The sequence below is a fragment of the Amblyraja radiata genome, chromosome 2 (genome assembly GCF_010909765.2).
Source record: "Amblyraja radiata isolate CabotCenter1 chromosome 2, sAmbRad1.1.pri, whole genome shotgun sequence".
NCBI classification, from domain to species: domain Eukaryota; kingdom Metazoa; phylum Chordata; class Chondrichthyes; order Rajiformes; family Rajidae; genus Amblyraja; species Amblyraja radiata.
In genome coordinates this window covers 77,735,769-77,752,317 of record NC_045957.1, presented here as the reverse complement: position 1 = coordinate 77,752,317, position 16,549 = coordinate 77,735,769, and the positions used below count along the sequence as shown (strand labels likewise).

General features: G+C 38.3%; 1 pseudogene; it reads right to left on the bottom strand.

Annotated features, from left to right (window-relative positions):
• Window positions 1-1,706: 1,706 nt before the first annotated feature.
• Window positions 1,707-1,777, bottom strand: LOC116970554 (annotated as a pseudogene).
• Between the last annotated feature and the right edge of the window lie 14,772 nt (window positions 1,778-16,549).

Here is a 16,549-nt window from a genome sequence, read left to right as displayed (position 1 = left end):
TCTATAAGAACCCTCTCATCCTTCTAAACTCCAGTGAATACAATCCTAGTCTTTTCAATCTTTCCTTATATGACAGTCCTGCCATCGCAGGGATCAATCTTGTGAACCTATGCTGCACTGTCTCAATCACAAGGATGCCCTTCCTCAAATTTGGAGACCAAAACTGTATGCAATACTCCAGATGTGGTCTTACCAGAGGCCTATACAACTGCAGAAGGACCTCTCTACTCCTAAACTGAAATCCTCTTGTTATGAAGGCCAACTTTCCATTAGCTTTCTTCACTGCCTGCTGTACCTGCACGCCAACTTTTAGTGACTGGTGTACAAGGACACCCAAGTCTCGCTGTACCTTCCGCTTACATAACCCAACCCCATTTGCAACCCCATCCAGAGAATTGGCCTCCACTGCCTTTTGAGGCAGAGAATTCCACAGATTCACAACTCTCTGGGTGAAAAGTTTTTCCTCATCTCTACTCTAAATGGCCTACTCCTTATTCTTAAACTGTTGTTGTTTTCCTGTCTGTAATACATTAATTTTCCTATAATGAGACCACAAGGCACCCCCGTTCCTCAGATTAAATATATTTTTACACATAAATTATGAATAAAGATAAGAATTTATACACAGTTTCTTCAGCCAGCTCTTTGTTTGCTTTTTCTTTATGGCGAATGACCTTTGACAAATCCCATGATTCCTTGCGTTTTTCTGAATACCGAAATCACTTATAAAGTTCCTTTCTTGTTTATGTCAACTCCTCCTCCATGCCATTTTCATTCTCTTCCTAATGGAAGAATCTCTTCTGCCCAGTTTCTAATTGCTGCCGCATTTATCCTATAGTGTGGCAAGTAGAATTGTGCACAATACTGTTCCTGATGGCACATGTAGCAAGTCAAGCCACATTGAGTTTATTGTCATATGCACAATAAGGTCCATAGGGTGTAGATCCTTGAAGATAGATTCCACCTTCTTGAACAAGGGCCTCAGATACTGGCCTCACCACTCTCTGCAGCCTCTTCTGTGTGGCTGTGGGAGTTCATTTGCATTGGAATTCCCATACCAGACCATAATCCCACCAGTCAGGGTTATCTTTATGGTACATCTGTTGAAGTTTGTTAGAATATTTGGTGACATGCTGTATTTCTTTCAACTTCTAAGAAAATAAAGATGCAGGCATGCCATCTGCTTGATTATATCTATCTGCTGTGCCTAGTTTAGGTGATCAGGACAACAAGATCTCCAGGACTGTGACTGATTGCATCTGTGGGCCTGGAAGGCTGGCAAGTTTTCATGCATTTAAATTGAGCCATGTGGGCATATTAATCAAAATGAATAAAAAATGCAGCTTTCTATTCTGGCCTGAGTGAATTTACATCTGTGCATGTGCAAACTGTGAGAACAGAACAACAGTATGAGAGTGTGACACCAGGCCTATATTGGTGAAAGGTCTGATCTCCAGTGATTAACATTTACAATACCATTCTAAAACTAAGGCTCCTTATGTCTGAGTTTTATCCTACAAAACATGTAAAAATACAGGCACTTGGGGAGGTGTTTAAGTTGGTTCAAGAAAACAAAACAGATGCTGAGAAAACGTCAAAGTTCTAGTCATAAATTCATACAGCACAGAAACAGGCCCTTCGGCCCAATTTGTCCATGCTGACCAAGATGCCATCTAAGCTATTCCCATTTGCCCACGTTTGACAAAATAAATATGGAACAATTCACAAATTTGTGTGTCATCCTTGCAGAGGAACCTTACTAATTTTCTCTGTGACGCATACCAGTTGCTGCCTTCTCACCAGGTGGATATTAAAGAAGCCATGGGATTATTGTGAATTACAGTGGTTGGCTGGGAGGAGGATGTCCTGTCCAGCATTTATTCATCATTCAATATTACACAAAAATAATATTATTAAATGATCATTTGTACGGGATTGCATGTTTGCTTCCCATATAGCAACAGTTTCATTTTAAACATGCATACATTGCTCTGGAACAACCTAAGGCTATGGAGAGACTATAATAATGTAAAGTCATCAATCTGACATGTTAATTCTGTTTCTTTCTTCACATATGTTGCTGACTAATCTGAGGAAATACATTCTTGCCATAGAGGGAGCACAGAGAAGGTTCACCAGACTGATTCCTGGGATGGCAGGACTTTCATATGAAGAAAGACTGGATAGACTCGGCTTGTACTCGCTAGAATTTAGAAGATTGAGGGGGGATCTTATAGAAACTTACAAAATTCATAAGGGGTTGGACAGGCTAGATGCAGGAAGATTGTTCCCGATGTTGGGGAAGTCCAGAACAAGGGTCACAGTTTAAGGATAAGGGGGATGTATTTTAGGACCGAGATGAGAAAAACATTTTTTACACAGAGAGTGGTGAATCTGTGGAATTCTCTGCCACAGAAGGTAGTTGAGGCCAGTTCATTGGCTATATTTAAGAGGGAGTTAGATGTGGCCCTTGTGGCTAAAGGGACCAGGGGGTATGGAGAAAAGGCAGGTACGGGATACTGAGTTGGATGATCAGCCATGATCATATTGCATGGCGGTGCAAGCTCGAAGGGCCGAATGGCCTACTCCTGCACCTATTTTCTATGTTTCTATGTTTCTATGACTTGTCTATTTGCAACAATTTCTGGTTTTATTTCAGACTCCAGTCCGGCAGGTGCCCAAGTGATCAAGATTGGCTTCTTTCTTCGAAGATACAATCTACATAAGACAGCATGTCTCCCTAATTTCTTTCTCTGACATGATTTTGGTTGAATTTAATGATGAAAGTGTCTCTATCTCCAAGGCTGATTTGTCATTTTTATCTATAATCCACAGGCAGGATATAATTTTGGTCTTTCATAATGTGCTAGAGCATTGGTTAACTATTATTGCTTGCAATACAGTTGCAAAATATATTATATTTACTATTATTATTGTTCAAATGGTAACAGGCACACATTGAGATTAAATGGGTTATTTGTATCACAGAAGCCATCTGTATCACTGCTTTAAGCTGAATTAATTTATTGCTTGAAAGACGATAAAGTATCTGAACAGCCTTATTCTGAGAAAGCCAAAAGCTTGTTGCAGAATATGTGTAATTCTGTTTGCCTTCACAAAAAGACACTATTAGTCACTAACCAGATGTGAAGGGTGGAGAGAACATTTTTCATTGAGATTTTAAAAAGTATACTAAAGGGGAATTAAGAGATAGAAAACAGAGGGATTTATGAAATTAATTCAAGAGATTAGCGACAAGGCAATTCATTCATATGTCCAGGAAGGAGCACTGAGATACAGCCTTAAAATATGTTTAAGTGCTATGTGTAATAATCTCCATGCGAATCAAGGAATTAATAGGTCTTCTCACGTCACGTTAATAACACCAAGAGAGTCAAGAATCAGGAGTGTCCAATTATCACATGTACTGAAAATGAAACAATGAAATTCTTACTTGCAGCAATTTAACAGACCTGTAAATAAAATGCACACAGAGAATATGTAATAATCAAAAGAATTCAATCAATTAAAAACCTTAATTTTATGTAATCATAATGACGCAGAAAAAGTCCTGTCTTGAGATCACTTCATCAGTTGATCACTATTATACATTTACATACTAACATACCCCCCTGCTTTCTCCTCTTCAAGAGTTGGTTCTTCTCCTTCAGAACAGATATCATGCCATGTATTTCTTCAACATGCTCTGGTCTGTCTTCATTCCATTTTGGTCGCATTACTTTATAGTACTGCAGATTAGTCCCTAATACAACATTTTGCTGTTTAGTGTGTTTATTCACCTCAACACTTATCACTTGAATTGCGCTTCTTTGCTTTTTCCCCAATGTTGTTACAATACAAATGAGGATTTCAGTCTTATTCCAACTGCCGTATCCTCACTTTTCCACTAAGCTAGAAGGAAACTCAAATGCATTTGAAACTGGCAGTGCATTAGCAACTCTGAGGGGAGTGCATTTAAAATACTTGAACAACCTTTAAGCACTCTTGGAAAAACTGTTTCAATGCTTCAGAAAAAGTACAGATCTTTTGGCTGCTCAATGACGCACAGGGAGAGTAATGAATGCTTGATACCATTTCAGCTCATGAAGCATTCAAACAGATGTGACACGAATCAAGATCAACTATTTGATAACAACTCTTCCAAGTATATCATGAGTACAAAAATCAATCACTTCTACATTCTCCTATTGTGCATGATCCTGCATGTGAAATTCAATCCTTTCAGAATGATAAGGATAAAAAAGCTGCCATTGCTTTTCTGACAACAATCAACGTCTACTCACTGAAATGGTTGTGGCAACTGCCTCCACGTCTGTGGAGTTGGTTTAGATATTTGGTTCCGCTTCCCTAACAAGCTGAGCATGTTGGAACTAGATCTTCTAGACCTTTATAACTGCCTGGCCCATATAAAAGGAACCGCACAAACCTTCATAATTCCAAAGATGGCATGCTCTCAGTGTAAAGGCTGATGTGCTGTGACAGGAATTTCTGAAGGTGTGACTGGAAATTCATCATGCACAATCTCTGCCTTTAGGAGGCTACAGTCTTGAAACTAGAATGGCAAATGAGGGTTTATAATCCATGAGTAGAATGAATGATCTGCCCGATAGAAGCTGGTGAAACTTCACACCAAAAGTGATGGTTAGTATTTTATTCCATCTGTGCATGTCACATCATTTAATTTAAAATGGAAGATGCCAAAACCTCTCTTGGCTGCCGACCATCACATGACTAAAAACGGCACCCACCAGGCAGCTGAAGAATCGCACAAGGGCTTCATAAGTTATAGGGGAAGAATTAGGCCATTCAGCCCATCAAATCTACTTTGCCATTCAATAATGGCTGATATATCTTTCCCTCTCAAACTCATTCTCCTGCCTTTGCCGCATAAGCCTTGACACATTGTATGAGCTTCTGTATGCCCAATATTTTATTGTGAATTCAGAATATTTCAGCTGTTTGTATGATCATTGCTTATCCTCATTCTTTCACCATTTTTGTTTCTTTTTTTTACAGGTGGTGGTGTGCAAATACTAGTAAAGCCCAATAAAAACCACGAGTCACATTGTAATGAATCCCAAGAAATATCTGATTTCTGCCCTATCTTTTGGTCTCTGCCTTTAAAACGTTTAATTTTGTCCTCATGAGTTGAAAACCACTGACATCCACCTTTAATTCAATGCAGACTACTTATCTTTGTACAAAGGCAGATTTACTTTCCGTAAGTTTCACATTATTTGTATGTAGCCACTTTACAACCATTTCTAAACTATAAATATTGCCTTCCCAATGGTGATGGGGAAGTTATCTTGGTTGCCACAGCTAATATAACCATATAACCATATAACAATTACAGCACGGAAACAGGCCATCTCGGCCCTACAATTCCGTGCCGAACAACTTTTTTCCCTTAGTCCCACCAGCCTGCACTCATACCATAACCCTCCATTCCCTTCTCATCCATATGCCTATCCAATTTATTTTTAAATGATACCAACGAACCTGCCTCCACCACTTCCACTGGAAGCTCATTCCACACCGCTACCACTCTCTGAGTAAAGAAGTTTCCCCCTCATGTTACCCCTAAACTTCTGTCCCTTAATTCTGAAGTCATGTCCTCTTGTTTGAAACTTCCCTTTTCTCAAAGGGAAAAGCTGATCCACATCAACTCTGTCTATCCCTCTCATCATTTTAAAGACCTCTATCATGTTCCCCCCTTAACCTTCTGCGCTCCAGAGAATAAAGACCTAACTTATTCAACCTTTCTCTGTAACTTAGTTGTTGAAACCCAGGCAACATTCTAGTAAATCTCCTCTGTACTCTCTCTATTTTGTTGACATCCTTCCTATAATTGGGCGACCAAAATTGTACACCATACTCCAGATTTGGTCTCACCAATGCCTTGTACAATTTTAACATTACATCCCAGCTTCTATACTCAATGCTCTGATTTATAAAGGCTAGCATACCAAAAGCTTTCTTTACCACCCTATCTATATGAGATTCCACCTTCAAGGAACTATGCACGGTTATTCCCAGATCCCTCTGTTCAACTGTATTCTTCAATTCCCAACCATTTACCATGTACGTCCTATTTTGATTTGTCCTGCCAAGGTGTAGCACCTCACATTTATCAGCATTAAACTCCATCTGCCATCTTTCAGCCCATTCTTCCAAATGGCCTAAATCACTCTGTAGACTTTGGAAATCCTCTTCATTATCCACAACACCCCCTATCTTGGTATCATCTGCATACTTACTAATCCAATTTACCACACCTCCATCCAGATCATTGATGTACATGACAAACAACAAAGGACCCAACACCGATCCCTGAGGCACCCCACTAGTCACCTGCCTCCAACCCGACAAACAACCATCCACCATTACCCTCTGGCTTCTCCCATTCAGCCACTGTTGAATCCATCTTGCTACTCCTGAATTTATACCCAACAGTTGAACCTTCTTAACCAACCTTCCATGAGGAACCTTGTCAAAGGCTTTACTAAAGTCCATATAAACAACATCCACTGCTTTACCCTCGTCAATTTCCCTAGTAACCTCTTCAAAAAATTCAAGAAGATTAGTCAAACATGACCTTCCAGGCACAAATCAATGCTGACTGTTCCTAATCAGACCCTGTTTATCCAGATGCTTATATATATTATCTCTAAGTATATTTTCCATTAATTTGCCCACCACTGAAGTCAAACTAACAGGCCTATAATTGCTAGGTTTACTCTTAGAATTTTGGCCCTTGTCAAGTGGAACATTTTCAATGTTCTTAACTCCATGTAATGACATCATATGGGGGTAAAGGACCTTATACATATTAATGGTAAGGTGAACTCAATTTGATTCATCTACTTTATAATTGTGCACATTCAAGCCGTAAATGATTTACAAGTTGTATAAACCATCACCTTATTCAATTTCTCCTTAAGCATGAATTATTTTGTTTCTATGCTTCTGTATGCTGCATTTACTGCAGTGTGTGTTCAGAGGTTATGGGAAGAAGGCAGGAGAATGTGGTTAGGAGGGAGAGATAGATAAGCCATGATTGGATGGTGGAGTAAACTTGATGGGCTGAATGGTCTTATTCTACTCCTATCACTTGTGATACGGTACGATAGAACTTTATTTATCCCAGGAGGGAAATTGGACTGCCAACAGTCATACAAACACAACAAGAGACATGAAACATGAAATTAAAGTGACAAGTGGAAAGGATTGGGGATGTGGGGGTAGTCTACCCCAGGACAGAAGGAGAAAGGGGTTGTACAGTTTGATAGCCACAGGGAAGAATTATCTCCTGTGATGTTCTGTACTACATCTTGGTGGAACCCGTCTGTTGCTGAAGGTACTCCTCAGGTTGACCAGTGTGTCATGGAGGGGGTGAGCTGTATTGTCCAAGATGCTCCGCAGTTAGAGGAGCATCCTCCTCTCCAAGACCACCTCCCATTAATCCAACTCAGCCCCCAAGATGGAGCCAGCCTTCCTGATGAGCTTGTTAATCCTGTTGGCATCCGTGGCATTCGCCCTGCTGCCCCAGCACATGACAGTAAAGAAGATGTCACTGGATACCACCACTTGGTAGAACATCTGCAGCATCTTACTGCAGACGTTGAAGGAGCGGAGCCTCCTCGGATAGTACATCCGGCTCTGACCCTTCTTGATACTGATAGTGCCTCAGCATTCCTGGACTAGTCCAGTTTACTGTCCGGGTGAACTCCAAGGTACTTGTACTCCTTGGTGAACTGCACATACAAACCCTTGAAGGGTTCACCTCCTCAATACAGAGCTCTTAGGTCCCATCATCAGTGCTATTAATCAGCATTGTTCAGCAAGTGATTTTAAACGTTTCTTCAAACCCCTGCTGTGTTTCAGAGCTGATATTTATTATTTGTTTAGAATATCCTTGTCTCGATTACAATGTGTTTGGTTGTACTCTGTATTCCAGTCTTGTAGTACTTGTAATATCCATAATAATCTCTAGGAAGTAGCATACCATGTCTGGATATTTATTACTGAATAACAACTAACATGTGTGCATAAGTGGCAGGAACACGATTCATTTATATTTTTACATACAAATATATTGTAGAACAATGAAACATGACATCCATTCAGCTTGGAGAACCATGTTTAATTGATTATCAGTTTTCTTAAATGTCTGATTTGTCTAAATGTCTAACTCCAATACCAATGTAGTGCTTTGAAAGGCTGGTCCTCTCCCACATCAAATCCAGCATCCCTGCCTCACTGGACTCTCATCAATTTGCATACAGGGCAAATAGATCAACAGATGATGCCATCTCTCTGGCTCTTCACACTGCCCTGACTCACCTGGATAGACAGGGCACGTACGTGAGGATGCTCTTCATAGATTATAGCTCTGCATTCAATACGGTCATCCCCACCAAGCTCACCACCAAACTCCACCAGCTAGGCCTTAGCTCGCCGATATGCGATTGGATCCTGAATTTTCTGACGGAGCGACCGCAGGCAATGAGACTGGGCCCGCACCTGTCCTCCACTATTACCCTGAGCACCGGCACACCACAGGGCTGTGTACTGAGCCCCATGCTCTACTCCCTCTTCACACACGACTGTGTTCCTGCATTCAACACCAACACCATCTTCAAGTTTGCAGACGACACAACAGTGATTGGGCTGATTGGGCTGATTGGGCTGATCACCAACGGTGATGAAACAAAATACAGAGCAGAGGTGCAGAAACTGACGGACTGGTCACTAAACACCTCCAAGACCAAGGAACTGATTATTGAATTCAGGAGGTCACATAATGGAGAATACGCCCCAATCTCCATCTACGAGGACAGTGTGGATAGAGTGTCCAGCTTTAAGTATCTGGACACTCACATTTCAGAGGATCTCACATGGTCCACCAACACCGCTGCGCCGGTCAAGAAGGCACAGCAATGACTGTTCTTCCTGAGGACATTAAAAAAGACTGGTCTGAGCTTCCGGTGGCGCTATGGAGTAGGAGAGACTCGCGCCAACTAGCTCCGTGAAAAAAACCCGAAAAAACGGGGGGGAAAGACAGATCCTACCTGCAGAAAACGGCACCGATTGTTTTGCAATAGGCTCGTGACGTCATCAGGCGCGCGACACCGGCAGTATGTCGACTCAGCATACTCCCCCCAAGACAAAAACCGGCAAGACTAAAGAGGTAGGCCCATCTGAAGCCTCGGCCTCAGGTTTAACAGCATCCCGAGAAGACATCTCAAAGAAGAAGAAAAAGACTGAGATGGAAGAATTAAAAACGTTTCTTAAGGAGGAACTTAAAAATCTTAGACAGAACTTTAAAGAGGAGCTGACATCTTTTAAAAAAGAAATTAAAGAACAAATTAAAGAAGATGTTACAGAGAATGTACACGAAGTCCTTGAAGACTGGAAATTAGATATGGAAAGAAATTTGACTCAAAATGTTGAAGAAGTAAATGAAAAACTGAATATGGTGGAATCCAGATTTGATTCTAAACTTGAACCTATCTTCCAGGCATTAAACCAACACCACAAGATTGTAAAAGAACTTGAGGAATTTGCTGAGACAAGCACCGCAACTACAAAACAACTCATCACTGAGAACCAACGCCTATCAAAGTTATTGCGTCAAATAACCGAAAAATGTACAGACTTGGAGGGACGACAGAGGCGTCAGAACTTAAGAATCGTGGGCATCCAGGAAGGCAGAGAGGGGACTCGTGACCCCCGTGAATTTGCTGCAGATGTACTGAAAACAATTTTGAACCTGGACCAGGCGCCATTACTTGCCCGAGCGCACAGAGTGCCGAGACGTCCCCCAAAGATGGGCGACCCTCCAAGAATAATGATAGTAAAGGACCAATATGTCTGTGTATTGGATGACATGATGAGGAAAATTGTCAAAAGCAGAAATCTTGAAGATTTCTTGAAATCAGAAGACAAGATTAGCGTATTCAGAGATTATCCTGTGGAAGTTGCTAAGAAAAGAGCATTGTTCACAGAAACAAGAAGAATACTGAAGAACATAAAGAATTTGAGATATGGACTGTTATACACCGCAACACTAAGAGTTAGTTACGAAAATAAGGAACACTTATACATCAAGCACACAGAAGCATTTGAATTTGCCAAGAACATCGAGGATAAGATCGAAGATTGAAAAATATTCAACGCTCAACACCTACCTGGATACTGCTTTCTCGCAGAGAAGATATGGAACTCTAAACTCTAAACTTTAAACCATTATATTTAAGAGTTGCCTAAAATTCGCAATAAGATTTGGGTAAATATCCTGCAACGGATATATAATACTTACATTTTAGTACTAACTTCTAACAACTTCTAACAACTATTAATAATCATGAATACTAACTAACACTAATTATTGATAATTAGATTATTTAGATTATTTAAGAATTAACTAAAAGTATGAAACATAAGTAAAGTGTGATTCAGATATCTTAGAATGAAAAATGTATGGTGGCTCTCTCTGTGATGTTTTTGTTTTTGATTATTCTTTTATAAATGTTTATATTATACAAAACTAACATTTCAATTTGAGACTACTAATTATATAATGAATGGAATATAATCATTATTTCTTTCCCCCCCACAAATTGTTTGCATCGAATTGGAAACTTTCCTTTCAAGGAAAGTACGGAGCTAGTATTTTTATTAACCAAAAGCTACGGAAGTCCATAGATGCTTAGCCACATTAGGGTGGCTATCACTAACTGCACTAATTGTAGTTGTAGTTGCTTTTTCTTTTTACTTTCCACACTTTACTAATCCAATTTGCTATTACTTTTTTTATTTTATATCATATTATATTTTGTATTTGGAATGGAATTGCATATTTTACTTAAGGAGATATGTTAGGATGGAAAACAGACGTGACCTAAAATTCATCTACCTGATGTTCGAGTATAAGGTAGGGTTGAGTGTGCTGAATCATCTGCTCTACCACTTAATCACAAGATGCAAGACATGAATATAAAAATTGGGGGTGAGGGAATTAAATTCTGTAGTTGGAATGTTAAGGGAATTAATGAACCTATCAAGAGAGGCAAAGTGTTAGCCCATTTAAAATCATTGAAAACAGATATAATATTTCTCCAGGAGACACATCTTAAAAAGGAAGCACAACACAGATTGAAAGCAAAATGGATTGCTAAAGCGTACCACTCTTCATTCTCACATAAATCTAGAGGTGTTGCAATATTAATTCGTAAAGGTATACCCTTTAAACATATATCAACGATAGAAGACACTGAAGGCAGATATATTGTAATAATAGGGGAGTTATACTTAAAAAAGGTGACTCTCCTCAATGTGTATGGACCAAATGTTGATAGCCCACTGGTTTTTAAGAGAATTCTTAACAATATCCCGGAATGTACACAACAAAACTTAATAATCGGTGGAGATTTAAATTGTACATTGGATGCCTGTTTGGATAGATCATCAACTCAAAGAAAACTAAAATCTCGATCAAGTGAATTTTTAAACTCATACATTAATACTACTAATATTAAGGACATTTGGAGAATTGAAAATCCATCGGGCCGAGAATATTCATTTTATTCACCAGTACATAAAACTTACTCAAGGATAGACTATTTTTTAGTAGATTCAAAACTTATCCCATTTACCTATAACTCGCAATATCATAACATCATAATCTCAGACCACGCTCCACTAACATTTATGATCAAACTAAACGGAATGGTAGAGACATAGTCACAATAGAGATTTAATCCCCAAATCTTAAAAGATAAATTATGTAATGAATACCTAATAAAACAGATTAAAATGTTTTTTGAGGCTAACGATAGCCCTGAAATCCGATGGTCTAAATTCTGAATTTTATTTAAAAAAATCATGATTTGCTTTCCCCACGCCTACAGACAATGTACAAATATGCCTACACTCAACAGAAACTCCCAGAAACTCTAAATGAATCTACAATCATACTCATACCAACAACGGACAAGGATCTTGAAGACCCAGGTTCATACAGAGCTATAGCCCTCTTAAATACTGATCAGAAAATATTAACTAAAATTTTATCTAATAGATTGAGCTTAGTGATCAGTAAATTAATACATCCCGACCAAGCAGGGTTTATCCCAAAACGTTATTCATTTTATAATCTGAGAAGATTATTTAATATTATATACTCCAATAGAATTCCTAATGCAGATCTAGCAATTATTTTGTTAGATGCTGAAAAAGCATTTGACCAGGTAGAATGGCCATATTTATTTTCGGTGATGGAAAAATTTCAACTAGGAGAGAAGTACTGTACATGGGTTAAATTGTTATATTCTAATCCAACAGCCAGAATATTAACAAACAAAATGTTATCAACTAAATTTAATCTCTCTAGAGGCTGTAGACAAGGATGCTCACTATCCCCACTATTATTTGCTCTTGCAATCGAACCCCTAGCAGAAAGCGTTAGAAACCATCCAGAAATATATGGATACAATACTAGAGACACAAGGAATAACATTTCCTTATATGCAGATGATGTACTAATATATATTACAAAGTTAGAAACTAGTATTCCAAACTTATTAAATCTAATAACTCAATTTGGTCAGTTTTCGGGATATAGAATTAATTGGAATAAAAGTGAAATCATGCCAATAACAAAATTCAATTTACATACAATACAACAATCCCCTTTTAAAATAGTTAAAGATAAATTTAAATACTTAGGAATCTATGTAACTAAGACATATACCTCTTTATTTAAACTAAATTTCCCACCCTTACTGAATAAACTACATAAGAATATTCAATACTGGAAAACACTCCCCATTTCTATGCTTGGGAGAATTAATGCTATAAAAATGATTTTTTTATCGCAACTGCTGTACCTATTTCAATTAATTCCGATATATATTCCAAAAACTTTTTTCAAAAAAGTCGACTCCATTGTTACAAGTTTGTCTGGGATTATAAGAATCATAGAATAAGTAAAAAACATTTATGTAAGTCAAAGATAAAATGGAGGTTTGGCTTTGCCAAATTTCTTATTTTATTTTTGGGCAGTCCATATTAAAAACATGAATTTCGGGCTGGAAGAAATGGATCGACAACCAGATTGGTTAATGATGGAAAAGGAAGACTGTCCACCTTTTGAAATAAGTCCGATCATATTTGCCCCCACAAATCTGCACAAAAAAACCTATAAAAAAAACTCATAATACATAGTGGAATACGAATTTGGAAACAAATAAAAAAAGATTTAAAATTGAATAATATACCACTATGCCTTCCCATTGTAAATAATCCTTCATTCAAACCATCCTTTATGGACAAAGGTTTCACACAATGGAAAAATTATGGAATCAAAAATATTGGACATCTTTATGGGAAAGGCACTTTTCTTTCATTTCAAGAGTTACAACAGAATTATGGACTGCACTCAAATAATTTCTTCAGATATCTACAAATTAGAGATTAAGTTAAATCTAATACACAAGTCTACAGGAGCAGGGAATCAGAAATTCTTGATGAATGTTTAAACAAGCATCCTAATACTGAAAAACTAATAGCTTATATTTATAACACCCTACTAAACAACCAGGAACCACCGACCGAACCATATAGATACAAATGGGAAAATTAAATAGGTCACCCTATAACGAAAGATATGTGGGACGAAAGTTTACAACAAATACATCAATGTTCATTAAATGCCAGACATACTTTAATACAATTCAAGGTCTTACATAGACTACACTACTCTAAAATAAAACTAAATAGAATCTTCCCACAAATCTCTCCTATTTGTGATAAATGTCTACATCTAGAGGCTAATTTAACACATACGTTTGCAAACTGTATAAAACTTAAACATTTCTGGACTGATATTTTTGAAATAACTTCAGAAGTTATTAATACAAAACTGGACCCAGACACAAAATTAATAATACTTGGAATATCAGAACAAAGTTTAACACTCACAACGAACCAAATAAATTTCCTCGACTACAGTATAATAACCGGGAAAAAATTAATATTAAAATTTTGGAAAGGCCCTACAACCCCCACAATTAATATGTGGATTACGGAAATGTCGGAGACCCTATACTTAGAAAGAATTAGACTTGTCTTAATGGACAAACAAGATATTTTCGATAAAATCATTGCTCCATTCATTAACTATCTGAAGGGATAGATTGGCACAGCACGAGGACCCAACTGAAACTATAACTCAGGATCAGATGAAAAGCTATATTTTATAATCTACGAACCTATCTCCATTGACGTATTACAGGTAACCCATTCCACCTCCTCTGTTTTTCTGTTTTTTTAATTTGTAACTTTCTACCCTCTCTTTCCCTCTCTTTCTATAAAAAACTAAAAACACTAGAAGCAGAAGTAATTGATAATTGAAAATTTTAATAATGTATGACTGATGTATATGAAAAGTCTTTTTACTATAATATGTAACTATACTTTATAATATGTCTACTTCTAATAAAAATATATTAAAAAAAAAAAAAATAAAAAAAAAAGACTGGTCTGCCCCAACAGCTGCTGACAACCTTCTACCGCTGCACCACAGAGAGCATATTAACGTATGGCATCTCTGTGTGGTATCTCAGCTGCACGGAGGCGGAGAGGAGAGCTCTTCAGCACGTCGTCCACAGAGCGCAGAAGTTTATTGGGACACAGCTACCAGCCTTAGAGAGCATCTACCACACACGGTGCCTCAGGAAGTCCGTCAGCATCCATAAAGAATCCTCACACCCTTGTAATGGACTGTTCGAACTACTTCCCTCCGGCAGACGTTACAAGGCCTTCTACGCCCGAACCTCCAGACTCAGGAACAGTTTCATTCCCAGAGCTATAGCGGCTCTGAACCGACCCTGGACTGTCTCCCTCGGATGGTCACGTCGCACAGACACATCTGCACTTTAGTCTGTTTGAACTGTTTTGACTATTTTACTGTTCTTTTTACAATCCATGTCCTCGGGGTATCTAAATCTAAATTTTATTAGTTATTTATGTTATGACATCGGATGGAAGCTGCATACCAAATCTCATTGCGCTTATGTGCAATGACAATAAAATATATAATAATTATTATATTATTATTATTATTGTTGAAGAAGTCACCTGTGGGGGTCCAACCCCTCTACACTTCCGTGTTTTTTTCAAATAGTTTCCTGTCCAGACAAAGGCTCGTAGATGTAAAACAACAATATTTTTTCCTTTCTCCTTGGATGCCATTTGACATAATGATTGTTTTTTGCATTTCTTTAGAAACAGAAACATAGATAATAGGTGCAGGAGTAGGCCATTCGGCCCTTTGAGCCTGCACCGCCATTCAATATGATCATGGCTGATCATCCAACTCCGTATCCCATACCTGCCTTCTCTCCATACCCCCTAATCCCTTTAGCCACAAGGGCCACATCTAACTCCCTCTTAAATATAGTCAATGAACTGGCCTCAACTACCTTCTGTGGCAGAGAATTGCACAGATACACCACTCTCTGTGTAAAAAATGATTTTTCTCATCTCGGTCCTAAAAGACTTCCTTCTTATCCTTAAACTGTGACCCCTTGTTCTGGACTTCCCCAACATCGGGAATAATCTTCCTGCATCTAGCCTGTCCAACCCCTTAAGAATTTTGTAAGTTTCTATAAGATCCCCCCTCAATCTTCTTAATTCTTTCACTGTTTACAATTGCTGAGCCCTGCCCCACCTGACAGACACAAAATGCTGGAGGAACTCAGCGGGACATGCCGCTTCTCTGGACAGAAGGAATGGGTGATGTATCGGGTCGAGACCCTTCTTCAGACCTGACCAAGAAGTGCTCCACAAAGCACAAAGTCAATGATACTTTAAGCTTTCCCTGAATTTCAGTAACAAGTCCCTTGTGAGATACTTTATTGAATTCCTGCTGAAAATCTATATAAACAACACTTACTATATTCCTTTCATCTGTCTAATCAGTCATTTCTTCATGAAATTCTATTGCATTTGTCAAATATGATTTGTCTTCCAAAAAAATCATGCAGGTTATCCTTGATTAATCTATATGTTTCTAACTGCTTACAACATTTTTCATGAAATGTTGACATGTTTACACAATCTAATGTTAAACTATTTGGTTGAGAGCTACCCTACCTTGTGTTTTTTCCATTATTCTTCAGCACGGACGTAACGACTAGTCAGAGAACAAAAAGTGTGCCTTGAAGTTGTACTGAACGTTTGTGGTCTAAACATTGCCAATCTCTTTTCTGACACCTCTTAAAAGCTTTAGGTGTATCTCTTAAGAACATGATAACTTATCTGACCCAAGTAAGCGTGACATTTCACCAAAAGACTCAGCCTAAAAAATAATCATTAGTTCCAAGCACCAAACACATAGTAAAAAGAAGTCCTCTCATTATTTTTATCTCCAGACATTCAATCCATTGAAAATAATGGAAGGAGAAAAATACAAATAGCCAACACTCACCCAGGTCATTAGACTCGTAACCCAATATGAGTT